Genomic DNA, 26,818 nt, shown 5'->3' on the forward strand with positions numbered 1-26,818 from the left:
CGTGATCTTTCGCCTTTTTAGTTTGATATTCTGACTCCCGTGTGCCAGATTCTCTCTCCCTGTTGCATAATGATTTTTAGTGCTCCGTGGAAGCCTCTGGAAGTGAAATACTACCGATGTTTCGCACGAGAGGCTGCAGACTGGATTTTATTTGACACGTTTGTCTTTCTGACTGTATCATGCCCCTCTCTGCTCTCTGTCTTTGTACGACACGCTGGCTTAACAGGCCTAATTGTCTGTGTTTAAAGGTATGAGCGCTGGCTCCATCACTCATGTGGAGGTTTTAATGGTCCCATGCCATCAAAATGCTATTTTTTCCCAGACCGTTTTCAACAAAACATAGGTCAAAATGAGTCTGTGACATGGTTTAACATCTGTGCGGTTTGTCGATTGAATTCAAAAGGCAATAAATGGCATAAAGGCTTCCAAAACGACCGCATTACATTTCCGTGTGTTTGTGACGTAGATAGTTATTCATTATTCAAGTACCTTCTCACTTTGTGGTTGGTACCCACAGATCCACTCAGCCGAACAGGAACACAGCTTTTCCGGGTTTTAAGCAAGTGAGTGTCATACAAATACAGTCTATAAAGTATGCGTATGACAAGAATACTTAACTATATTTATAATTTATAATGTAACTGTGGATGAAATAGCGAAGCTTGTGGTCATTGTCGCCAAAACGTGGCGCGCAGGTTCAATTTCAGTAACCTTTATTTTAACCTTATTTAACCTCAAAATAGCCCCCTCTGTTTTTATTTTCACCCACATCCTCTTTCAGCTCACATTTCCTATTAGTGGGCCAACAATCCAACGCCACATCGAAGGCGTCCAAACGAGAAATCTCTATGGACGCTTGGCCGCCAGAAGCCACAAGACGGCGTGATATTGCCGCGGACCAATCAGAGCAAAACTGCCTTCCATATGTAAATAAAGAATAACAGCGATCCAATCAGAGCAAAGCTTATTTACATGTCGAATATTCATGAGAAATTCGGCTGTCTCAATTGCCAGGCATAAAAGACCAACTCGAATAGCTTGAAAAAGGGCATCCTGGGCATTTCCAACTCAAATTGTCTTCCAAACCCGATAAAAGGACATCAAAGATTATGAAAAAAATACAATGATGCATGGGACCTTTAAATCCTTCTTGTATAGAAAGACAATATTAACACCATCTTACCCACTGCTACATTTCTATTATAGCCCTTTGCGTCCTCGTGCGACCCCAAGTCAAAAACAGAACCTCATATTGTCCAATGCTTGCAAATGATCCCTTAGCATGAGTGCTTATTATGGATGCATCTATTTGGAATGATTGCACATTGCAAATCCAATGGCTGGTCACTGTCTCGGGCTCTCTCGCCCCCCTCCGGGAGCGCCACAGCCACAATCCTCCCACGCCTGGACTCGCTAACTCCCCGTCGCTGACTCACTACACCAAATTCTGTTCTTCCCCAAACCAACCCACTGACCTCGGCCTTGCACGTAGTCCTCTGATCCGCCCGTGGCATACGAGCCAGTAACCAACATTTTGGTTCAGGCTACCATCAGATGGACCTGCTCAAAAAGATGGAATCCACTTAACCACTTGAATGAATTGAAAGACATTGTTCACATCACTGTCTCACACTGGGTTTAATTAAGTTGTCGGAAGTATTTAAGACACAACCTGCCACTGGAATGATATTTTGTAGGGACTGACTGTTTTCTTTTAGGCTGATGCTGATTCTGATATTTGGCAGAATCAAATTCTGACAACCGATTAATTGGCAGATTAATTATTTTTTGGTCCCCTTCACGGTTACAGCTACAGTTTTGCCCATTTAAAAAAGGCTAATATCAGCTGATTAAATCGGTCTGGCCCAAATATTTTGTTAAATATTGGTACTTAAAACAGCTATATTTATCCCTTATCCATAACATTTTAACATAGGTAAATTGTAAATTTGGGGTGTTTTTCAGGTTTAAAAAGTGCTTGAGTTTTGATTGAAGTACTGTACTATAGTTCTGTTCAATGGCCTTGCTAAAACCATATCGTAGACGATACTACGATATTTCTGAAAGCGTGAGGTGGGGTCATGGGGAGTAGACATCCTCACATTTTCGTCCCATCTTCATTATGTGGTTGCCTACTTCTGCTTACACTGTCAAGGAAGTGGGCGGCAACACTAGTTGTTGCTGCATAGTGGCGGTGAGTGGGTGAGTAAATAGTCTGTGAAGCAAAATAGCTGCGCTTGCATAACCGTTCTGAACGCTTTGATTTCTATACCTATGTGTGTGTAATTATATTCTTTGACATCGTACTGCGTGAACATAAGGACTCAAGGAGGGGCGGGTGATAGTTATATTGTCGGGATTACACACCAGAGCAGTTTGGTGCGGCTGTTTGAAAATGAATATCAACTCAGCATCGTGCTCCGAGGTCCAAGCGCCACTGTTTGGGTTCGAAACGAGGATACAGCTCACAGGGCCAGCTTCTGGTCACATGACGCGTCCCAGTGAGACGGTGTAATTACTGTCTGTCTCTGACTCCTACTAGATTAGCCGAAGGTTATGTTTGCAGTGCGGAAAATACACACAAACACACACTCAGTCCGATAGAAACCTGAAGATAGTGTAGCAGTAAAAACCTACTGTTGTATATATGTGGTAGCATATCATTTAAAAGCAATGAGTTACTTGCTGTCACATAGAAATAATAGTCAAACGAAGTGTGACGAGGAGAGAAGGGACAGAGCCCAAATCCCAAATAGACCCATCATTTTACATAGGTCTCTTCAAGCCCTAATACAGTTGGGAGTTGTTTTTTTTGGTTCCACTCTCCTCCAAGATTCCCTGAGTTCTTTCCCAAAGAGTTGCGTGGTCTACAGCAGCATACAGATGTTGAGAGTTAGTGACAGAGAGAGGGGCCCGTGGAAGGGCCAATGCTGTGACTTGGAACTATCCCCAAAAGGGGCCCCCCTTTCTCCTCCAGCAGCTCCTTTCCTCCCTTGTTATTGTTTTGACTGGGTTTAGGGACCAGGGGTGGGGTGGGGGGTGAGCAGGTTTACGTGAGGGGTAAGGCCCTGCCTATTATGTCTGAGCATCTTGGAATCTAGGTCAGGATTCAACCTCATCTTTTCCACCCTCCCTCCCTCCCTCCCTCCCTCCACTCCTGCCATGACCACTGCCAAAAATCTTTAATCCCGCACTGCCTTTTTCACTCCTCGCCGTCTTGATCGATGCACCCTGCCCGTCTAAAGCTTCTCTTGCTCCTCCTCCACCCCTATCTCGCCCTTGTCTTGTGGCGCCAAATGCCAGGCATTTATCAGGGATAAGCAGATGTCCCCTTTGCTTCAGGGAGAACGAAGGGGTGGAAAGAGACCACAGAAGCGGCAGCCAATATATTATGGCTGCTGCCTTTGAATGTTAATTCTTAAAGAAAACTTTCATCTTCAAGCAAACCGAAAGTGTGCGGCGAGGAGCTTCTGATTCATTGTTTGTGCGTAACGTCCGTCTTTCATCATTTCCAATCGATATGATGGAAATTTGCTGTGTCTGCAGGGTCACGAGTTCCATGCAGATTGGCTCCGATTAAAACGTGAAAGGGAAAATCCCATTGAACAAGTTCATTCGCAAGCTGTGCTGATGCTACGTTTTGCTACCTTGGATGACACTTTCGCTGAAACATTCCAGAAACCAACATGTCAGACTTTCAGAGCTTGTCACAGAGTGGCACCAAAGTTGAAGTCCATACTCGCAATGAAAAAAAAAAAAAAGATACAAATCCTAACTTATCAAGATTGTCAGCCATAGTTTTTGTTTGCATTCCGTTGCAGCGCTTTGAGAGGGACCCTGAGCGGAAGTCTTATCTCGTTAGCAACAGTACAGCTTTAAGCTAAGTAATATCATGAATAGTACGACATAAAGGCCTGAAAAACAATGAAACAACCTCGAATATGCAATGCACATCAGATAAAAACAAATATCTCTTCAATGCCTGGCTTAACAAATATGAGCGTCAACACATCATGCAGCCTCTGAGCCAGTTGAAGGTTGAAGCTCTGGCAAGATGCGTCACTTTTGAAAAACAATAGCATAACTCAGATATTCAGTAGCTTTCGGGGCAACCAAAAACCACTAATATTAACTTTGTTGTGTTAAAAAGATATCAAATAACCATGCTTGTTTCCATTTTAGTAGCTTAAGCTGACACACGGTTTTATCGTTAATGTACTTTTGAAGAAGTTAAATGAACTGGCAACTTGGTAGCACTAATCATTGAAACACAATACAGCAACATGGGTTGAAGTCGAGGGAGTTATACCCTCTTATCAGATAACAAAAAGTATTTTGCCTGACACTCAGAAACTCAGACTTACTTAGAGAATTATCTTTCATAACTAAACATTGACTCCTTGAAGAATCCGCTGCATGTTGCCCTTGTCGGGCATTTTAAAACAGGCACTGCAAATTCTATTGACTCCCTGCATGTTTGACTGGGGAGATCAGAAAATGTCCACCCCACCTTATCTTCATCACAGCCAAACAGTATCAAACACGAGACGGGCTTCATTCTTCGCATGCCGCAAACAAGCTGATATTAAGAATGCTGGGAAAGAAAGTTATGTCATGTGTCATAAGACCCGAGAGACAAATGACTGGACGGATAATCTCCTTTTTGTTGTAAGAGGTGTCTTTTCTCACATTAATTTGGACTTTCGCTTTCCAGACAAACAGAAGCTTGGCCCTGATAGCTGACAGGCATGATTGCAGCGGTGAAGGTCTGGAAGGAAGAAGCACTGGAGCCATCGCTGCCTCTCCTAAATTGTCACGTCCGCTTGGTTCACTTGCTTAATCATGCGTGTTAGGGGGTGTGGGTCAAGAACAGATTGGGTGGTCTGTTAAAGTTGTTGTGGCATGCACCTGCACAATCTAAGACAGGGATGGGATAAGTTTGCTTGTCACAAAACAATTCACACCCGTTTGACGAACAGTATTTGAAGGCAATTGGAGGTTTTCCCTCCTCTAGCTTGAGTACCTTTATAGCACGATTTTCACAAAGGCTCCTTCGTGTTTTTCGGCTGAGCAAAATACTTCACTGGGAGCCTCTTTCGTGATAATTTCTTTTCTGTATGTCTTTCTGTCTTGCACAAAGGCTGAAAAAGGCTCTGCCCCCATTCGACACAGAGGAATCGATGATAGGCTTTCCACGAACAGAATTTTTGGGGCCGATCACTGCACGATGGCGACGCGGAGTAAATGTCTTTTACCGAGCTGAGCAATGAGGTCTTTGATCGGATCGGCCAATTATGACATTAAACCCGATCAGCCGATCAGCATATAATGCTAAATATCGGCCGATACCGATCAGCCCGATAAAATCGCCTGTAAAGTCTAATTGATGAGCGCTGTGCTGATGCACAGACTGCTAAAACACCAGTACTGTAAAACACGTATCATGTATTTTTATTTTATTCTGCGGTGAGGTATCACGTCACTCTTCTAGTATCTAGTAATATACCAAGCAGCTCTGGTCCAGTGTACTTAATGAAGTGTGACAGACTTCTTTCACCATAGTCAAGCAAAGCCACAAACCCTCCTCTGCAATCCATATCACTCCACCGTCCCTTTGACGCAACAGCAAAACCATTATCCTCCTCCGTCACATCAAATCCCCAGTTGGCTACCTGACAGATGCATATAATTAGATCTGTGACATTATCTGTAAGGGTCAGAGTTCCACCTGAGGCACCCTGGGCAATGGCAGCCCGCAGCGACACGCAAGGACAAGGACACGTCGTCGCAACCAATTAGAGGTCACTTAGTTAAGGAAGGGTCCTCGTATCAGCAAGGCTGCGAACAATGTGACGCCACGCAAACAGAAAGAGGAAGTGATAAGAGGCCGTAAAAAGGCAGATTGCAGAGAGTGACTCAAGGTGGTAAAATGTGCTAACGCCCACACAGGAATTCCTATTACTAAGTCACTTTCAGGAATTGCATGTAAACAAACATGTTCAGTGAGGAGAAAGGCTGGTGCTAAAAGGTTTTCGCACGACAAATACCCATATTAAATACAGCTTGGTTGTCTATATGAATAAATAATACAAATATAAAAAAAAAATTTCAGACACACTTCAATTAATTAATCAACGGTTGGGCTTCACAACACAGAGATGGCAGATATCAGTCTGTCCATTCCCATACGCATAAAATGAAATATACAGTACATAATGCAGAGGCCTGTCTGTCCATTCACATGCATACAATAGGCATAGGGAGTGGGACAACGGCAGCACGGCAAAAGCTTGCCCATATTTGGCGCTGGTTGCTAAGCGACCGAACAGGTAGTAGCCTGGTGTCTTTCCCTGCTGGTTTGGATGTGAAATAGGCTGCAGCTCCGCTATATGCATTAGTCACTGTTACAACAGCAAGCTCTAGCTTTCCTTGGAATGAGGAGGAGGAGACGTAATACACAAGATACATATAAACAACACATTATACATTACGTTATGGACTTTTTAGTTAGACATATACATATACTATGAACAGCAGTCTTGGAACACATTGCATCAAAAGAGGGAGCTTTTATGCTTAACAGTTTGGGAAAGGCCCTTAAAGGTCTGGCTGGATAAGTTTTTAGCGTGGAAGAATTTGACAGGCCCATACAAAGCCCACAGTAACACGATGTATCAGTATTTGGATTAATAATGACAGTAATCCACGCTATGCAATCTTTTTAGGACATTGCTTTTCAATGCAAAGCTTAGCCTATAATCTTAGCAGTCATCAGTGCTATTAATGCGTTACCCTTGCTTGACCTTCGCTGTAAAATTATTTTAGCGACGCCTAAAATACCCCCGTCCTGTCGGAATTACACACACCAATGCCCCGAGGCTCGCATCGGCGCCATTTAATCATCGCGAGTCGCAGACTCATCATCCAATCGCCATTACTGTGAGTACAGGGACAATTGTTTGGTTTATTAGTCAACAGATGCGGTCAACTTGTTCCTTTTTTTTAACACCGCTCATTCTCATTTCCATAATTCGGCCACCGACTTATTAAGAAGATAATCCCCTTGTTACATGGTCTCCACCGAAGAATTCACCAGGGAATCGGGGGCGTGTGTGTGAGATGGGTGGGGTCATATTAAGACATGAACTTCTTACCCCTTCCCTCCTCCTCTTCTTCATCATTCCTCCAGCTTCCTTCCTCCCTGCGTAAGCTGCTTGCGAATGCTAATGATTAATTGCTTATTTGCAAGGCCGGGCTATGATTGGCGTGTGTGCGGAGTGGACTTGACGAACCGCCAAAGCTGTCAGACAGGATGCACAACAACAGCAGTGTGAGGGAGAGAGGGAGAGAGGGAGGGAGAGAGAGCGAGAGAGAGCGTGAGAGATAGTAAATAGTCTGCAGATCAGAACTGTCTGAAGCTTTTACTACCAGAGTATGCAGCTAAATCATCCTTTTAACGAAGGTTTAGACATATAATAGAGAGGGTGTTCTTTTTTTTTTTTTTTTTTTTGAGGGGGTGGGGCGTAGAATTGGCAATTTAGCATATTGTATTGTATACTTTAGGGATTGTGAGCAAATAAAGCAGCACCCATCTGTTCTTTCACATAGACACACAATGTATACAGCAGTCTTTCCATTTATATACTGTACATACATATGTTTTATGTAAAATGCTGAGTGGCTAGTAAATCTGGGAAACCAGTAGTCACAGTGGCTGGTGACCTAAAATGTTCATGTCAAACCCTGCATAAAATGCAAACATCTGTCGACTGACATAGAGTATACAAATAATATATGAAGAAACATTTGTCCGTTTGCGTACTGTCTGTACAAAATTGCAAACATAATAATCATAATGACTGAGTTTCTGCAGTGCAAACATTTCTTTGGACACACAGTGACTGTCGTGCACATTGCACGCTGACTGACACTGTTCTGTCAATCACACTCGCGCACTACTGCAACCTTAGTTTTAATCATCGTTAGAGGCAGCGGAGACGCTCATCACAGATTAGTGCCTATCAAATCGTAGGCAGTCTGTGGTATAAATGACTGATTGCATGCATAAACATGAAAGAAAGGACAATCAAGGAAAGACGCTTCTCCTTGCAAACTCAATTTGCCACCAGCTTCTTCTTCTTTTGCATTCACTGATTTGAATAATCCTTTCTCATGCAACCTCTTTATCATCGCTTCAAGTTCGCGAGCAGCCGAGAAGCTGTGACGCGAGAAGCATCCAATCGGCTAAATCACGTTTATGAAGTGGTCCAACAGCTCAGGCTAATACCTGTTTCATAGGAGACCTGAATGTCGCACACACAGCCTTAATCCTTGATTGACCCCAATAGGGGTCCCCCAGGGGTCACCGCCTGTACTCGCCAGCCTTTATGATAATCTAATTACACAAAATTATGTCTATTACATGCATATTCTTTTGTAGATTCCCCCCCCCCCCCCCTGCTGAGTAGTTTCCTGACATTTACTGAGGCAAAGCACATACGTGTAGTTAACATTACATAATCTTAAATGTAACAAAAACTATATATATAGTTCCTTTACTGAGTTCAATTTGTCCCATGATCAAGCAAACCCAATTTATGTGTACAAAAAATACATTACAATGCCATTAATCTGTTCCAGCCCCCTAAAAAACAACAACTTTTTTTTTTAAATGAAAGAAATATTGCACTGTATTTTATAAAACATAACAGGAGAATATAAAGAAACTAACTGGTGAAGTGAAATTACTGTATACATTGTAGAAGTCGTGTTGGATGTGTGCCTTTAAGGGGCGTGGCCTAGTGAGTGCATCGGCCACCGTGGCTCTCCATGCCCACATGCGAGGGCATTACACAACATTAATTGCTTCACTTTGGTTTCACATCAATAAAGCGAAGGCGTATAAGGCGTATCGTTACTCTAAAGTCTAAGTTGGGCCAAAGTACCGCTGTAGTTATATAATGGCGGTTACAAAGATCTAGTGAAAGAGCTTTTCATTGGTCTGCCTGTCACTATATGATAGATGAACAAAGATACATTATTTGGAGTACATTGATAATTACTTTCAAACCAAATTTGTGAAATGGAAGAATTTGCCACTGCACACCTGATGAGACAGAGCACAGCATGCTGAGTCTATGACATACGTAGACTGCAACTGATAAAGCCCCTTCCCCCTTTTGTCTAAGATATATCATACTCATTTTATCAGCGCTCGCATGTGCCACGCATTCTCCAAGCAGAAATTGGACAAACATGCTTTCGAAGATCGAACAAACGGTTACACAAGCACACATACACATGCACGCGGTGTGTGTCAGGTTTTGATCAATAGTGTTTGGGAGGCTTGTAGCATTTTCTCCCCAGCAGAGACCGCAGATTTGCAGCTCCGGGCAGAGTAATTGGTGCACACCACCGTGATAGGCTACCATATTGATAACATGCAGCCCTGTTAGTGTGCGAGTAGTCCACCACGGAGACAGTTTCTCCAGCATGTCTTGGGTCTTCACCAGGGCCTCCTCCTGGTGGTACGTGCCCAGTACACTTCATTAGGGAGGCGTCCAGGAGGTATCTTAACCAGATAGCCGAGCCACCTCATGCGGCTCCTCTCGATGCCGAGGAGCAACATCTGAACGTATTCTGAGCCCCTGATAGAGTAGACAGGTTATCACCCTCTCTCTAAGAGAGCGCCCAGACACCCTGCGGAGGAAACTCATTTCAGCCGCTTGTATCCGGGATCTTGTTTTGTCGGTCACGACAAGAAGTTCATGACCATAGGTGAGGGTGGGAACGTAGCTCGAGCTGGAAATTGAGAGCTTCGGCTTTTGGGTCAGCTCCCTATTCACCGCGACAGACTGATGCGGTCTCTCTCTCTTCCCTCACTCGTGAATAAGAACCCTAGATATTTGAAGTCCTCCACTTGGGGAAGGATCTCATTACTTACCCAGAAAGGGCACACCACCTTTTTTGTCTAATTGAGGCCCATGGCCTCAGAATGAGTACCTCCAAACTCATTCTTGGCTGTGAACCGCTCCAGCGAAAGTTAAAGATTGCATCTTGATGAAATAAAAAGAGCACATCATCTACTTCATCATCTAAAAAGCAGTGATGTAATACTGAGGCCACCAAACCGGACGCCTTTAATGCCTCAGCTGCGCCTAGAAATTCTGCTGATAAAGGTTATGATCAGAATTGGTGACAAAGGGCAGCCGAGGCAGAGTCCAACCCTCACTGAAAACGAATCCGATTTACTGCCAGCAATGTGGACCAAACTGTACTGGTCGTACAGGGACTAAACAGCCTGTATTGGGGGATCAGGTACCCCACACTCATTGAGCACCCCTCAGAGAGACCCGCCTATCCCAGCTGACTTTGGGCGAGAGGCAGGACACACTTTGTACTGGTTGCCAAGAAGTGGAAATGTGGCAACATTAAAGTTACACTCAAAGCAGGCTTTTATTCTTCGCCTTTGATCCTGGACACCCACATTTTGACTGTGCTGTCGTCGACTGGAGCTTCCCCAGACTATTTTTTATTTGAAAATGTTTAGTGGCGGTTCCCCTTCCAAAGCAAGACATTAAATCAAAGCTGTCTGCTTCTGATGGGCATCAAACAATGGTGTCATTTCAAACAAAACTACAACCCATGAACATTTCTGGGGAAAAGAGATTGAAGATTAACATTGAAGTGTCCTATCTGTTCATCAATGAATGTGTGTGACTACGGACATGTGATTTCCGGGGTCCTATTTAATTTTAGATGTGGTTAAATATGAAAGCATCTCCTGTGCGTTCCTCATGGTTCCCCCCACCACTGTACGCATCAGCTGACGGCTTGTTCCGCTGAGAGGACGTCAAATTCCATCAGGTGCCTACAGTGGCCATTGCATCTAAATATACACATCCCCATGGTCGCACGTGCTGGAATTCCATGTCCTCCTTGTGTTTGCCAGGCGCTACTTCCAATGCACCCCCGTTTCCCCCCTCACAGTGGGGAGAGGGATTTTTTTCTGACTCTCACTAGCTCGCCGCATTCTGCTGGCGTAACATCCAGGAGGAAGAGGGGCAAACCTCGTGCAGATTCAAGACACAGAAAAAGTGGATGTGAAGCAGGGATGCAGGGGTATCTGAGGAGAAGCGAGGGAAGCTGAAGCAGGGAGGGGAGAGGGAGCGCGTCGTGTCCTCAAACAGCCTCTGAGAAATTGGAGGGAGAGGAAGAGATGATGAGAATGAGCAGTGCGGCTTGGTCAGGAATGAGGTTAGTAAACCATTCGGAATTGGATAACAGCCTCTCCACGTAGTCACAGTTTCACCAAACGACGACTCAACGAATTAAAATAGCAGATTAACTGAGATATGGGCCGGGACAGATGGCGCTGATTTAATCTAATGTGGGCAAATCCAACACACATGACGGATTTAGCGCGGAATAGGTGAACCGTGCCGTTTTCTTGCCACACGTGACCACCGAGCTGCTGAGCCAATTAGGAAAGACTTGATCGGGTTCAATTTGGATGCAGAGGCAGGGCAAGCCAATCAAAAAAAGACCGAAAGGGAGGGGAGGGGGCTCCAAAATGTCTGCAGTTGGAGCTGCAGTGTCACCCTGCCTCTCTTTGTTGATTTTTGGGAACAATTTGTCCTCACAGGAAAATGTCACGCTACCCTGTCAGCTCTGACTGCCCCCCCCCCCCCCTCATGCCACCCACCATCGTCTCTCGCTTCCTTTCACTTCTCGTTGCAGCTTCCTCCCTCCTCTCACTTCACATCTTATCATGTCCTCCCTCCCCTCGTTTTTTTTTTTTTTTTAGGCGAGAGCATCCACGGAGCAGTGTTCAACATTTTTACACAAAAGATGGTACTGAGATGGCAGCCTCGCTTCACCTCCCACCTTCGATATTTTAAGACAAAGAGCTGCACAGGTCAGACACACACACGCACGGATCCAAGCACACACACACAGCTGGAGCCTGACAAAGCCACACAGCTGCACCGGCCATCAAAGACAAACATGCTCAATAAATCAGCATCCCCGACAGCAAACGTCTACAGTTACACCAGGAAATCCACCATTGAACAATAAAAAAAAACACTATAGGTCTTGGAAGGACCTGGGCATCTTGGTTTTACAAATATCCCATCTGAAGTATTTATTCAACATTACTTTTCGCAAAGTGCAAGGCAGGGGCATGATTTCCTTGGAATTCAGGGGAGGGACGCTGTATGGGTGAAGGAGTCCAGGGAAAACAAAAACAAAAAGCCTGCAATGACAACTTGGGTTATATTCCAGCCATCGGAAGTGTTAAGCGGACATATTTTCGTGGCTCAAACGTGGTTATATGTAGGGCTTAAGAAAGATGCTAGACAAATCAGCAACCATTTTTCCAGGTCTTGGTGGTGCGGGCATTTTTATTTTTGCCTTATAGGAAGTTTGACTTAATACTTGTTCGTAACTTTACAGAGAAACACCATATTTTGTAATCATGCTAGGTTTGACCAAGACTTGAGCCTGGCCTTGACTGAGACGTAACAGGTGACGAAAGACAATATTATTTATCACTGACAATAATAATAATAATAATAATAATAGTAAACCATTATGCAGATGCATATTCAGTGGGTACATTGCTCATTTAAGTTTGTGCATGTGTACCTAATCTTGAAGCTCGTCAGTGAACATAAAAATATATAAGTTGTCCCAAGTACAAATGTGTTATTATTCATATGCAAATTCTAATTAAGATGTGACATGCAGCGCCCCCACTCAAACACCATCCCGCCCCCTCACCTGTGGCCCCTACTTATTAAAACCCCCTCCACGCTCACACACCCCTCACATCACCTACTCCTGCCATCGCACTTGTATCTTATGACCACACTTGTGCGTCACTGGGCTTAGTCGACAAGCCAGAATCCATAAGTGTACACCCCCCGCCCCCTCCCACCCACACACACACACACACACACACTACACTGAAATAAACATGCGCCGGGTCACAATCAGGCCACTCAAGCACGTGAATGTCAGTGCAAAGTCAATGACATATGCACACACACACACACACACATACACACACACACATATACAGGGGCTGAAATAAGTATTTAAACACTTCGCCATTTTTCCTATTAAATATATTTCCAAAGGTACTATTGACCTGAAAATTTCACCAGATGTTGGGAACAACCCAAATAATCCATACATACAAAGAAAGTAGAACAAATCAGCTCAGAAATTAAATTGTGTGTAATAATGTGAAATCACACAGGAAACAAGTATTGAACACGCCAACTGGTATTTAATAATTTGTACCAAAGCCTTTCTGCGATTGGCTGGCAACCAGTTCAGGGTGTACCCCGCATCCTGCCCGATGACAGCTGGGATAGGCTCAGAGTGAGGAGAAGCGGCTCAGAAAATGGATGGATGGATGTACAAAAGTCTTTGTTTGCAATGACAGCTTCAAGACGCCTCCTGTATGGAGAAACTAGTCTCATGCATTGCTCTGGTGTGGTTTTGGCCCATTCCTCCACACAAGCAGTCTTCAAATCTTGAAATCTTGAAGGGTTAGGGTTATATATATATATATATATATATATATATATATAAAGTTGCATTGCTTTGCTTTGAGACAGCTCTTTGCTCTTACCCATCATGAGATGTGTCTTGACTCACACCTAGGCAATGACACCTTTTTCTAGGCCATCAATTAGGACTGAATCAGCTGATATTCATTTGCACTGACAAGGGGTTGGATTGCTGTTTGATTATTGATAGATTTTAGGTCTTGTCTTGGCTTTCCCTCCCTTTTTGCACCTCCCTTTCTTCATGTGTTCAATACTTTTTCCCTGTGTCATTTCACATTATTTCACACAACTTAATTTCTGATCTTATTTGTTCTACTTTCTTTGTATGCATGGGTTACTTGGGTTGCTCCCAACATCTGGTGAAAATTCCATGTCCATAGCACCTTTGGAAATATATTTAGTGAGAAAAATGGTGACGTGTTAAATACTTTCTTCAGCCGCTGTATACTCTTACACTCTGGCTTTCCACGCCATTCATGGCGGTGCTACTCCGTCAAGAATCTATTTATAGTGATGACGAAGCTCTGCAGCATCTATCTGCATCATAAAGGTGGCTTGTACAATGCTGACAGTAAATAAATATATATATATATATATATATATACATGTGTATATATATACATACAAAATATAATTTCTTTTACCCAGGTAGTTTTTGTGTACTGTATTTCACTTGATTCAAACATCTTTTTGCATCGAAATATGGTACTATAACTATGAGTAGTTTTGCTACCATCAGTCTGTAGGTGTATTTAGTATAAATACACTAGTTTTAAAAATGTTTTTTTTCTTGACTAGCTATGTTTAGTTGTTTTAAGAAATGTCCAAGTAAAAATTTTTTTTTGTAATATTGGCAAATACCTTTCCCAAAATTAAGTAATATTCTTTATTTACTTTTTTTTGGTCCTGTTTTTTGAAGACCAATTTTTCTCAGTGTATAATTTTGACCGATGTTGGTTGATTTATGAGTTATCAAGATGATTCACAATCATCTTGATAACTGATTCACAATCATCTTGATTTATGAGTTATCAAGATGATTCACAATCAACACAACTAACAACAGTTCCAGGTAAAGAGAAATAAACAATAATTGCTTTCATCCCTCACAAATCAGGGATTTTGAAAAGGGTACAGTACAATAGTCCACTCAGTCCTAGCACACACGGGTTTATAGACTCTAAACAACCACTTATTCTTTCTTTTTATTTTTATTTTGCAAATGTTTGATCCACGGACGATGCTTCAGGGCTGGCAAATTAACAGGAGGACTGTTTCATGGAAGTATTGACTTTCATTCATCGCTGAACACACTTTTAGCCACTGACTGACTTACTCACTGACATCCTGGTCACATGCTTCCAGCCCGAAAATAAAAACAACAGCATTCTTTCATAATGCGCTGTGGAAAATGCTATGGCTGGAATGTGCGCGCGCTCGGGCCCGCATTAGCGCGACGGCTATCATGTGAAATAAGCCACGCACAGTCAAGTGCACGCACTCACACATGCACGTGCACAAGGGCGACATTGAGGCGCGTGTGTGGGTGGGAGTGGGGATTAGGCATTGCCGAGCTAAAGGCTACTGTTGAGTTATCTGGTTGCACTGTTACCTCCTTATGTGAACTTATATTCAAGTATTAAAAGCAAGAGTAACACCATGTCCCTCTCAATCTGTCCCCCTTTTCTTGAGTGCACCATTGTTTCTGTGCCTTTTCAGGGAAAGCTGTTTTTCTCTGATTTACAACTGTGCAAATTAGTTTTAACTGTACATTAGTGCTGCTGTGTTGAAATGGTGACCATAGCAATAGATCCTTTGTTGATTTTTTTTTTGGTTAAACATTTTATTTTGTAGAGGAAATGCAGTGTTTAAACTACTGTGGTGCCTTCAGATACAAATAATTTAATTATTATCATTGGTATTATTTCTATTTAATTTGTTCAGTAGCCAGGGTCATAACTCAAAACACTTAATCTTAATTCATCTTTCCCCATTGAAATGAATGGAAATGTTGTTAATCCGTTCCAGCCTTCACCCCCCCCCCCAAAAAACAAAATTGTTTTCAATGTTCTTTTTTAATAAGGAAAAGTAGCACTCTATAATATTGTACTTTATAAAAACAGACAATAATGACTATTTTCGTCACACTTTTGGATTCCATTTAATAATCGTTTTATGCTGCTCCAGATATACGGATATGCATGTAATATTAGTTGGTCTTTGCTGAGGAAAAATAATATCTGCCAGTGTACATTGTTATATTATCTTTTTACATGTGTTGCTCCACCATATCTGTCCAAATATGCGTTGCTTATTGCGTCATAAAACCACGCAAATAGATGCTAATAGTGAGCATGTTTCCCATTATGTGTTAGCATTAGCACTAAGCTAGCGGAGTTAAAGTCTAAACTATATGGTTGTTTTAAATACACAAGGTGTGCTTCTTTTTGTTTTATGTGTAGTTTGACAGCTGGGAGTGGCAATAAACAGATTGAAGCCTCTTTTGACGAACTGCTGACTAATTCTATCGGCCAAGCTGCTGCTCGTTGTGAAGTGAGTTGAGTTCACTGCCACCGTACAGCGCTCGCATCTCCAGTTTGTGCTTGCAAGTCAAAGCAAAAAAAAAAATCGGCCGTAAGTTGAGGGACTCGTATCTCAAGGCACCACTATTTTATTTCGTGGAGAATTTATTTATTTTTTTAAATGTGTAACTACCAGGCTAGACACCCTCTCTCGTGCACCACAGTGTTGGATTCCATACTAAGGAACAGTCAAGCCCCTTAAATTTGATACAGTATTTTGTTGTCCAACTGCATAGTCAACTGAGCCGGGGATACAGGACCCACAGTCAATTTCCACATGATGTTCAGTTCAAATCTGGATCTTTGGTAAAGTCAATGCTTTGCGGGTAAGTCAGCTGGAATCACCACAGGCAATCCACGACATGGAACTTTGCGGTTTGTCCCAAGCGAATCGTGAATTCATGTGAAATCAGCCAGTCAACACTACAACATGACTACAGTCATCCCTTGTTCATTAAGTTCAGGGTCACGTGTTCGGAATTGCGGAATGAACCAATGGCCAAACACACGCAACAAGTCCATGTCTTGACAGTAGACTGTCATCAACCAGGAGTCTGGGGGACACCGAGTCCAGTAAGGCCTCACTGATCCATTTTCTCTGGTGCTTGTCCTCATTAATAATGTGAACAACCATTACTATTGATAATACAATTAAAAGAGTATACGCTAGTTACTTATCTCAGCTGCAATCCCCCTCCTGTCTTTCCCTCTCTGCCTATTGAACCTCTCTATCTCTCTATCTGAACCCAACTGGACAAGGCAGACAACCACCCCACGCTGAGTCTCGGGTCGGTTCGATGTTGCTTGCTTTTTTCCTTGGCTCCGTCGCCTCGTGCTTGCTCACGAGGAGTTGAGTTGGTCCCACTGACCTGGAGACTAGTTGGCGACCTGACGCCGACTCAAGTGTCCTCTAGTTGGGGAGACATCTCAGCGACTCCTCCTGGAGACGCCCTGGAGACAAGCCGGGTTGCCAGGGAGTTGCGGTGAAATCGAACACGTTCGATTTCATTGGAGACTTTTGGAGACTATTGTGAAAAAGCTTAATGTAGCGTCATGTATCAAAACTGCAAAATCGATTGTCACCCTCTAGTAGATTTACCTCTACTTATTCCCACTTCAACCTCTGAAAATATCAGAAAGATTGCCCTAATAAATTTACCCATTGGACAATTTAGAGTCTTTAATGAGCCAAGGGGAGAAAGTCGGAGTTTCTTGACAAAATCCACGCAAGAGAGAGCTCTGGAGACCATGCAAACTCTGCACAGGGGACGAGGTACACCCTCGACTGGTCACCAGCCAATTGCAGGGCACATCTTGACAAACAATCTTTCACGCTCACATTCACACATTTTGAGTCTTTAATTAACCTAACATGCACGCAAATGTGGGTTTAATTTGGGAAATTTGTTTGATATTATTTGTGAGTCAAACACGACTCAGTGTCTGATTGCATATGGACCGAGAACAGGCTGGACCATCTCGGGTGGTGTATTGAATTGCAACAGAGTTTACTCGGAGCGTGTCACGGCCCCCCCCGACAGATCAGTGAGAAGGTTGACCCCCATTGGAGCTAACAGTGACCCCCCCTACACCTGGTATGTGTGTGTGTGCGTGTGCGTGCAAAGAGAAGACCAAAAAAAAGACGTAGTGTTGAGCCTATAAAGGCATGTGACCATTTTGCTCATGTTTTCTTACCTTTGCTCTCTCATGGTGACTCAGCATTTCAATCGCTCCCCTGAGATGCATGATTATGTGAGTGTGTGTGCTTGCCTCTCAGTGTGTGTGCGCGTATGTGTGTTATCTTTAGCCACCTCACGCCAGCCATTGACCTTTGTAAAGGTCTCACCGTCCAGTTGTCCAAAAGGAGACACGCACACGGGATGACTGACCCATTGAGGCATGTTTGCATTTGACAGCACATTCCCAATAGAGTCTTCAGTGTATCAATCATCCAATATATAAATGTGAGGCTTTTTCTAAGCTATGCAGGGCAGACGTTGGGAGGCTCTTGTTAGTCCAGGAAGTCAATTAGGGATTTGCATTGACATGGCTCCAGGCTCAGCGGACACACCAAATTCAATTTTCAAAGGGTTATTATTATTAATATTGAGGGGATGTTGCATACAATCATTGCAACAACAAGGAGTGGGTTAAAGTTTGTTTCATAAAATGGAGCAGAAGTCATTTGGTTCTTGTGCACGTGTTAAAACCCGAGGAAGGTACTATACTAGAGGGGGGCCACGTGGTGATGTGGGAGGAGACCTTTGGACCAGAATGAGAGGTCATCATGTCTCAATGTTGAAGTTTTTACTGAATCATTGACTGTTTCAATGTAGCAGGCGTATGGCTGTACTATTCAGGCATCATTTAGCCCCCTTGCACGACAAGAATAAAACAAAACAAAAGGGAGTTTTGCAGCATGATAATGGCAATTTAGTGTAAGAAAGACACACATATCATCAGCTCATAAGTGAGGGTGGGAATGGAGATCTCCTGGTTCACCACGACAGACTGAGACTGAGCATCACTGCACACTCTGCACCAATCCGCTGCCTTCTTCGTCTTGCACTCTATTCTTCCCTCACCTGTGAAAAAGACTCCAAGATACTGAACTCCTCCACTCGTGGCAGGATCTCATCCCCAACCTGGAGAGAGCAGTCAACTCTTTTACGACTGAGGACCACAACCTCAGATTTGGAGGTACAGATTCTCATTCCAACCGCTTAACGCTCGGCTGAGAATCGCTCCAGCAAAAGTTGAGATCGCAGCTTGATGGAGCCAGCAGAACAACATCATCTGACGGGGGTCAATAAGTATGCCCACACCTGCTCAGCGCCTCTCATCGCAGGAAACTCCAGAGTCAGCTCGGAGTCCTTCAATGCTAGAGGAGCGACATTACATGTCCCTAGAGACAGCTTCTGTAGTCAGGGATCGGAACACCAAGGTCCCCAACTTCGGCCGGAACCCAGCTCTCTATGCACCGACCCTCTTTGCCCCCTTGCACCGTTTGTGAATCCATGGCTACATGAGCGGCCACCAGGTGCTCGCCCCCGAGCCCCATCTCGAGGCCTGATTCCAGAGGGAGGCTCCAGTGACCCACACCCGGGGAAGGGAAAACAAGATCTAGAAATTGACTTTACCATAGGTGGTTCAAAGCTGTGCTTTACCTGGTCCCTCACCGAGGACCTGTTTGCCCTGGGTGACCCTGCCAGGGGCATAAAGCCCCAGACAAGCTCCTTGGATCATTGGGACACACAAATCCTTCTACCACGATAAGGTGACGACTCAGGGAGGAGGCAGCTAAGGCCGAAAACAATTAATTAAAATGATAAAATGACAGGAGAAAATTCCTGTTAACACCCAACAAGCCTTTCGAGAAGCTTGCGGACATTTTAATAGTTGATTAATGGGGCAAAATTCTTTTTCTTTACAGCTGTATTTTGTTTCCAACTTGCTGTGTGTTTCTGAACTAGTGACCTTCTGGTCACAAGCTTCCTCTATTTAGCCTACAGGCTGCTGACACCTCCGTGTAAGGTTTTCGAGCAATGTGTTTACACTCGAAACATCATAAAAGGCGATTCCTGGGTCGGGAAACTGTCTGTCTGAGGAGTGACAAAAAGACTTCAAGTGGTTAAGAAGCAACCCCCACACACACATACACACGCACTCCTCTACCCTAACTTAACCCCTTATCGGTGCCAAAAAAGGCTCAGCTGTGAGTGACACATAACCGCTGACCGATCAATGAAGCAAAGCAAAGATAACAGCTGGCATTGTTTGACTGTATTCCATTGTACCAGTTACCACTTTGACCTGGCACCCAGCTATGTTCTCTGCCACACTAACAGGCAACTACTAGGTTTCTTATTTTTTAATGGAAGTTAAACCGTAAACAATAGTAGACATACTGTCCAGTGTAATTGTAATTAGGTTGCAGTCAGAGAGGCAGTTCCTACAACCTTTGCTGTATTGTTATGCAACAGGTCTTTCGCCTTAAATGCTTCTGACAAACATTTCAATACAAGAGTAACTTTTTTATATATATATATATATATATATATATATATATATATATATATATATATATATATATATATATATATATTACGTCTTCTGTATTTCATATTAATAACATTCAATTTGTTTTCCTAAAACAAATGTAATAGTGGCCTGAGAATTTCGGACAATACTGTACAGAATGTGAACAGCATGCTGGGACTGTGATGAGCACATCTTCCTCAAGGTTAAGAGGTCCCGGGTTTGATTCTCGGCTCAGAAGGAAGACCGCCAGCCAAGACCTAAAAATCCTAAAGCCACACTTTGGTAGTGACGCTTCTTCTGCTGGATCTGGTTGGTCACGATACAATCTATGAGAAAAGAAATGATCGTACCTGCACCTTTGGCTAGAACGTCACCAAGAGAAATTGTCTCATGCGGGCACCACGGTGGATTTTGTCATTGGCACGTCTGCTTAACTCATTCACTGCCAGCCTTCCCAGTTAACATTGATATTTGACTTCTAAAGCCGTCAATGGCAGTGAATATGTCAACAGTTCTGGGGTTCAGACGATGATTCTGGAGTTATCAAATTGCTGGACTATTACCAGCTGGGCCACCCCTTTGCCCAAAAGTTTGCACACAATTTCACATGAGACACACTCATAGGGAATCCTACAGAGGGCCATCACAGAAGCCTCTCATCGGGATGTTGCACTTTCACACATAATACCTGCCGGCGCAGTCATTCAAGCTTTTCAAAAGCCTGCATTTGACGTGATAGTCCAGTAATGCTCTGGATGCCTCGAACATAACTGTCCAGTCAAAGATTTGTCAAGACAGAAGGGCAGCTACAGGAAGCGATATCACACCATTATGTTGAGGCGTGTGGTGAATTTGTGGCCGAGATAGACGAGAACAGGGCATGTTAAGGTTCTTGGAAAAGAATTAATCGCTATTTTTCAGCCCTGGCTGCTGTTTATCAGCGATTTCCTCCCCGGTGTTTGTCTTACTTTGCCTCAGCACATCATCTCTCATCATTAGTGCCACTGCATGAGAAGCCATTAGAGAGAAATTGACCCCGCTCGCCGTCATTCCCAGCAGGCCCCAGCCAGCAGCCTCCTCCCTGTTAGGAGGGATGCTTGATGGTGGACCGTTGTGCTTCAGAGCACATTGGCCCACTTTCAAACATTTATCAATACCCCACTTGACCCGTGGGCATAGCTCACACACTCAAACACCAGCACAAACACTTTTGCGCTGTCATTACAAGCTGACAAATGTATCTAATGGTGCTTGCAATAACTTGCACCAAGCAAAAAAAGACTGTATATATGTACAGAATCTTTGTTTGCATTACATTCAGTCCATGGGTATTTCTATAGATATAGATTTGACATGGTGTTATGTGGGGTTAGTTCTTTGTGTGTGAATGTCCAAGTACTTGTTTTGCCATCGACCTCCACTACCCATTTACTTTCATTATTATGTGCCTTTTCCAGTTTGGGAATGACTTTCTTCTTGATTCCTTGCAGTTGGACATTATAGTCTCACCTTTCGCTTTGGCATGTGCTTCAAAGCCTGCAAATATAGTTTTATGTGGAAAGATGTGTTTTTTTCTTTTTTAGCTTAATAAAAAAGCATAAATAAAAATGCTACAAATTACAAATATTTTTTTGAATATTACAAAAAAATATGACAGTCAAAACAAAAGAATATAAAAAAGTGTATTATGATTAGGGCATGACCGATTAATCGGCCAGCTGATATTAGCCCTGGTCAAATTGGCAAAAATGCCTCCCCCCCCAAAAAAACCAAAACATTATTATTATTTTTGTTTAATCAGACAACGATCATGACATTCAAACAAACAATAAAATTGACAAAAATCAGCAAAAAAGTAAAGAAATCGGCCAATTTTTCTCCCGTAAAGTGAAAAAAATACTAATGGACAATGTATTTAAAAAAAAAGTCAAATGTCCTTCATCTTCATCTTTATTGTTGTAAGCATTAAGGGACCCACAAAGAAGGTATTTATGATATATTTTGTTATTAATTGGACAATTAATCGGTTATCGGAATTTTATTTTGCCAAATATCAGAATCCGCATCAGCCTAAAAAAAAAGTGTTGGGCCCTACTTATAATAGTTAGAGTAAATGATAAAAACAATATTTATTTTAAAAGAATTACAATGTCAGATTAGTTCCTGGACATTGCACAACATCGAATGACATAAATTACATACTGTATATCCATTTGAACAATAGTCGTTCGAACCAAGTAAGCTATTTAAAGCTCAATTTACATTAAGCATTGAGGTATTGCATATCGAAAGAGTAAACGACCGCAGTTAATGTGTCCATTGATTACCAATAATTGATAAAAGATGTTGGAATTGACCAAGGGGCGTTCAGCCATCAACTTTAACTGCTCGGAATGTGCGGAAGGCGGCTGAATCAATGGCTCCCAAATGATTACGTAAACTGAAAGCTGCGTGACTCAGAAGCATGATTTAGTGTCATTCTTGTTGTCAATAACAGACGTAGAAGAAAATATTCACACGTCAACATTTGTACACCCAGGCAGGTGCGAAGTCCAGTTGTGTCATATAATAATTATGCTTGTTTATTGTCGGAGGTGGGACAGGAAAGCTGATTGTCACTGGAATTCTCAAGTTACCCAACATGTATGTGTGTGTGTGTTTATGAGTATGCGAAAGAGAAAGGCGTGGATCATTTTATAGGCTCTGCAGACACGTGAAAGTGTGACTCGGATCGATCATTTCAAGGTCGAACCGATAGTAGACACACACACACACACATGCTGGGAATGTCTGTTCGACCATGTCTGGAATACAAGCATGAATATTCACGGCTGTGCTTGTGTTCGAGTCATGGATAGCGGTGCATTTTTGCCTTGAAAGCATCGTGTGCGTGTGTGTGTTGTGTTTGTCAGGCTACAAAGATCAGGCACAAGACTCCCAAGCTGCAAGTGAGAGCTCTCTGGGGGCCTTTTCTTGACAGACTTGCTACTTGTTCTACACTTGAGCATGTGCGTGTGTTCGCGTGCGTCTAAAAGCATCTGTTTCAAACCACTGGTGGTTCCTGCCGTTCGCAGCTCAGAAAATGCACTGTGACGCACAGGTTTCACCCGCTATAATGTGACTGGCAGGCGTGACGATGACATTGAACTCCCTCCCTAAAGCTGCCTTGATGCAAATGAATACGAATTCAACGCAACACACAGAAGAAGATTGAATTTTCTTTTTTAAGTCAGTTAAATGTAGTTGTAACTGAACAAATGTAGCGGTACCTTGACTGTAGCTGGCCGGCTTGTTTCAACCTGGGAAAGAGTTTATTCGCCGCTTCCAACTAACTAGCTAAATCTGACTAGACACAAAACAGCTGGCAAAAGAGGATGGATCTTTGAATACTAAGCATCTCTGGGGAGTATGATGTATTTTATTGAAAGTTTTTAGGGTTTTTTCATGTTATTACATAAATATTGACTGTAAATTGCTGTACTGTTATGTAGAGGTTTAGAGTTGACGTGACAGAAGATAAAAGTAACTATGCTTTATTTCTTTCTTTTCTGTAATGCCACAGGACAACGCACCCATAGGAATTTTAAACATCTACAATGTCTTGTTTTACACAAGATGTCTTAAAGATGACAATATCCAATGTTTAGGTTTCATTTGTGTTTACATACATCACATTGGTATAAATAAATGACATACATGTATTCAACTTTTGTCTGAAGACGGCAGCCATAAAGAAAACCCCATTTTAGCTTGAAACTGTTCGGGAGCAAACCATCATATCATTGCAACTCGCTAAACTCAAGTCTGAGGCAAAAGCGTGACAATATATAGACTCCCAGCTAACAAGTCAACAAGGTACAGGTGTCTGCAGGAAAGCAGGAAGCTGATTGGTCAGCCAAGCGTGGCCAAGAAGCCAGCACCAGGTGGGCAAGACGACACAAGGTGAAACTCATGATCAGGAATTAGGGTGTCAACATGAAAACCAACACGGATGCGAAACAGTTTGAAAACGTCAATTAAGTCAGATGTTAACAATATGAGTAAGGCTATTCGAGAAACTTCCTGGTGTTCAGCACGTGACATCCAACGCTCCCTGTGTTCCTGTTCAACTGTCAACAATGACACACTGAAGTCACACGCCTTTATTTATAAAAACACACTAGAGCAGCTGGCATCGCATGCAGTGACATTTATGAATAGCCATCTCCACACTAGTTATTATTATTATTATAATTATTATTATCAAGTGACACTGTGAGAGCGAGTGGATGATTTTGACACGCTATATTTGAGGTCGACCCATTCCTGAACACGTGCTTGAAATAAATAAAAATGTCTCGCCGCCCTGACCGTACTGTTTACATTCACGATGAAGGAATATACAATGCGTCATCATCGTTCAGTCATTGTATACATATGCTGTGAGATGTGTAGTCTACTTTCTATTAAATGTCTCACATTTTTTTTAAATGTGCATGTGAAATATGCATGAAAAGTCCCTGAAAAATGAAAATAAATGTCTCAAACGTTGCGGGTATCTCCTTTTAAATGCGCTGAAAACCACGCCCCGCTCAACTGTCATTCAAGTACCTTCACTCCGACCTGGGAAAATGGATACTACTTCATCAAGCAACTTTTTTACTCATACACGTAACTGCATGAATATATCTCACCGAGTTGACACGGGGCTTTTCCACGCCATGACAACGAGGCCCTCTAAAGCGACTACACCAGCCCGAATCCCTGGTCAACACGCTGGCTGTCAAGTCATACTTTAAAAATCTCCCACCACGCTCTTCCGCCTTCCTTTCCATGTCGTGCGTGCACTCACGGCCCACAACAAGGCGCTCTAAAGCAGCCACACCAGCACGAAGCCATGGTCCACACGCTTGTCATCAAGTTTTATTTTTTATTTCTTCCCTTGCTTTCCCCGCCTCGGGCTTCCGCCTTTCTCACCATGGTGTGCGCCCACTCATGGCTGTCAACGAGGCACTCTAAAGCGGCCACCCCGGCGGACTATCCAAAGGGAAGATGAATTTTCAGGATGTAGGCTAGCTAGCAAGTCACGATTGCGCCATTTTAGCCACACCCAAACAAAATCAGGAAAAGTGAACTGGTGAAAAATATTTTAATGCTATATCTCCACAGTTCTCAATCTTTGCATGTCTTCAGCAATTATCTTCAAATATGTAGAATGTATTTGCAAATGTCTGACTTCATCTTACAGGGGCTTTAATAATCCAATAAGTCATTACATTATTACATTGGATTACCGATTATAAATTTAATTATATTAAGTCAACCAATTATTCAATAAAAATAAATAAAATATGTTATTATTTAAAATAATTCAAAACAATTTAATTAGATAATTGATTTTGAAAATAATGTTTCAACAAACCTTTTTTAAATCAATGCAATGATTAACAATAATAATAACAATATTAATAATAACTTTGCCTACCCCAACAGAAGTGGAAAGACATCGGAATACTGGAAATAAAATTCCTCTTCCATTTATTATCATATTATAGTTATCGTTTTAGTCCTCATCAGAATAAAACTATACAATGTTAAAATATACCTGTTCTGATATACTATATAAATTACAAATTGTCATGTATTAATCAATTTCAAAATATGCATAATAAATACAATCTAAATCCTTTTTGGAAAACTTAAACTTTCACGTGTAGGACGTACATGTGATCAGGTATATTTTCAGCATGGGTTTTAGTTTAAGGTTTCAGTTGTCATCTGCCGTCACCATGCCAACATGCCCTTAACATCACCATCTTGTCATGGCGCAGGTGATGCAACCCTGCCCTACAGCGCATCCCTGGGTCCCTTAAAGGGACAGCGTACTGCATGGTTGATACAAACGTAAGTAGTAGTACGTTAGACAGGTTATGTGTCCACTGTATGTACTGTAAGATCGACTGTGTCTTCTCACATAGAGCTCATTTTGTGTCTGTTTCTAGGTTCCAATGCCAGAGGTTGTTGTATATATGTGTGTGTGTGTGTGTGTGTGTGTGTGTGTGTGTGTGTGTGTGTGTGTGGTGCCATCCGAGGCTGTCTCTCCGGCTGCTTTATTTTGGCTCCAGTTACCATAGCGACCCAGTGGGACTTTGAGTGTGTCTGCACTAATGATCCAGTCAGCATCCTCACAGCGTGTGTGTTTGTTCCAAGTCGTGAATAATGTAAAAATAGCCTTTGAATGAATGCGTATTTTAACAGAACGGGGGGGGGGGGGAACAAAACAATGTGCATTATTTAAGTTCTGGTATGGTCTCTTATCAGTTCCTGGTCCTGACCTCACCTCACCCGTCAGCGTGTTTACCTACTTGGCAAAGTGTGTGCCAGAAAATAGTGGAAAGCACAACAGTTACAGAAGAACTGTATTCCAGTAAAGCTAACACACGGCTGCCAAGCATCACTACAAGAATAATCTTAGACCAACAGTGTTAGCGTAAAGTCAGGTTTATCTTATTTGCCCGAACCTTTCATGTAAAAGTATCATTTTCCAGCACAGATATGAACATCTCGTTCCCACAGATGAGGAAGCAAACAATCCCCTCTCTTGTGTACTGTTTGTACTGACTCATTAGCACTTTC

General features: G+C 42.7%; 1 long non-coding RNA gene across 1 annotated transcript; it reads left to right on the forward strand.

Moving 5' to 3' along the window:
• The first annotated feature begins 10,923 nt into the window (after positions 1-10,923).
• On the forward strand, positions 10,924-26,312 carry LOC133471665 (uncharacterized). Its single transcript, XR_009786297.1, has 4 exons — positions 10,924-11,256; positions 11,807-11,917; positions 26,014-26,086; positions 26,185-26,312. It is a non-coding gene; the product is annotated as an uncharacterized LOC133471665 (long non-coding RNA).
• Positions 26,313-26,818: the final 506 nt, after the last annotated feature.

The sequence above is a fragment of the Phyllopteryx taeniolatus genome, chromosome 22, assembly GCF_024500385.1.
Source record: "Phyllopteryx taeniolatus isolate TA_2022b chromosome 22, UOR_Ptae_1.2, whole genome shotgun sequence".
Classification (NCBI taxonomy): Eukaryota; Metazoa; Chordata; class Actinopteri; order Syngnathiformes; family Syngnathidae; genus Phyllopteryx; species Phyllopteryx taeniolatus.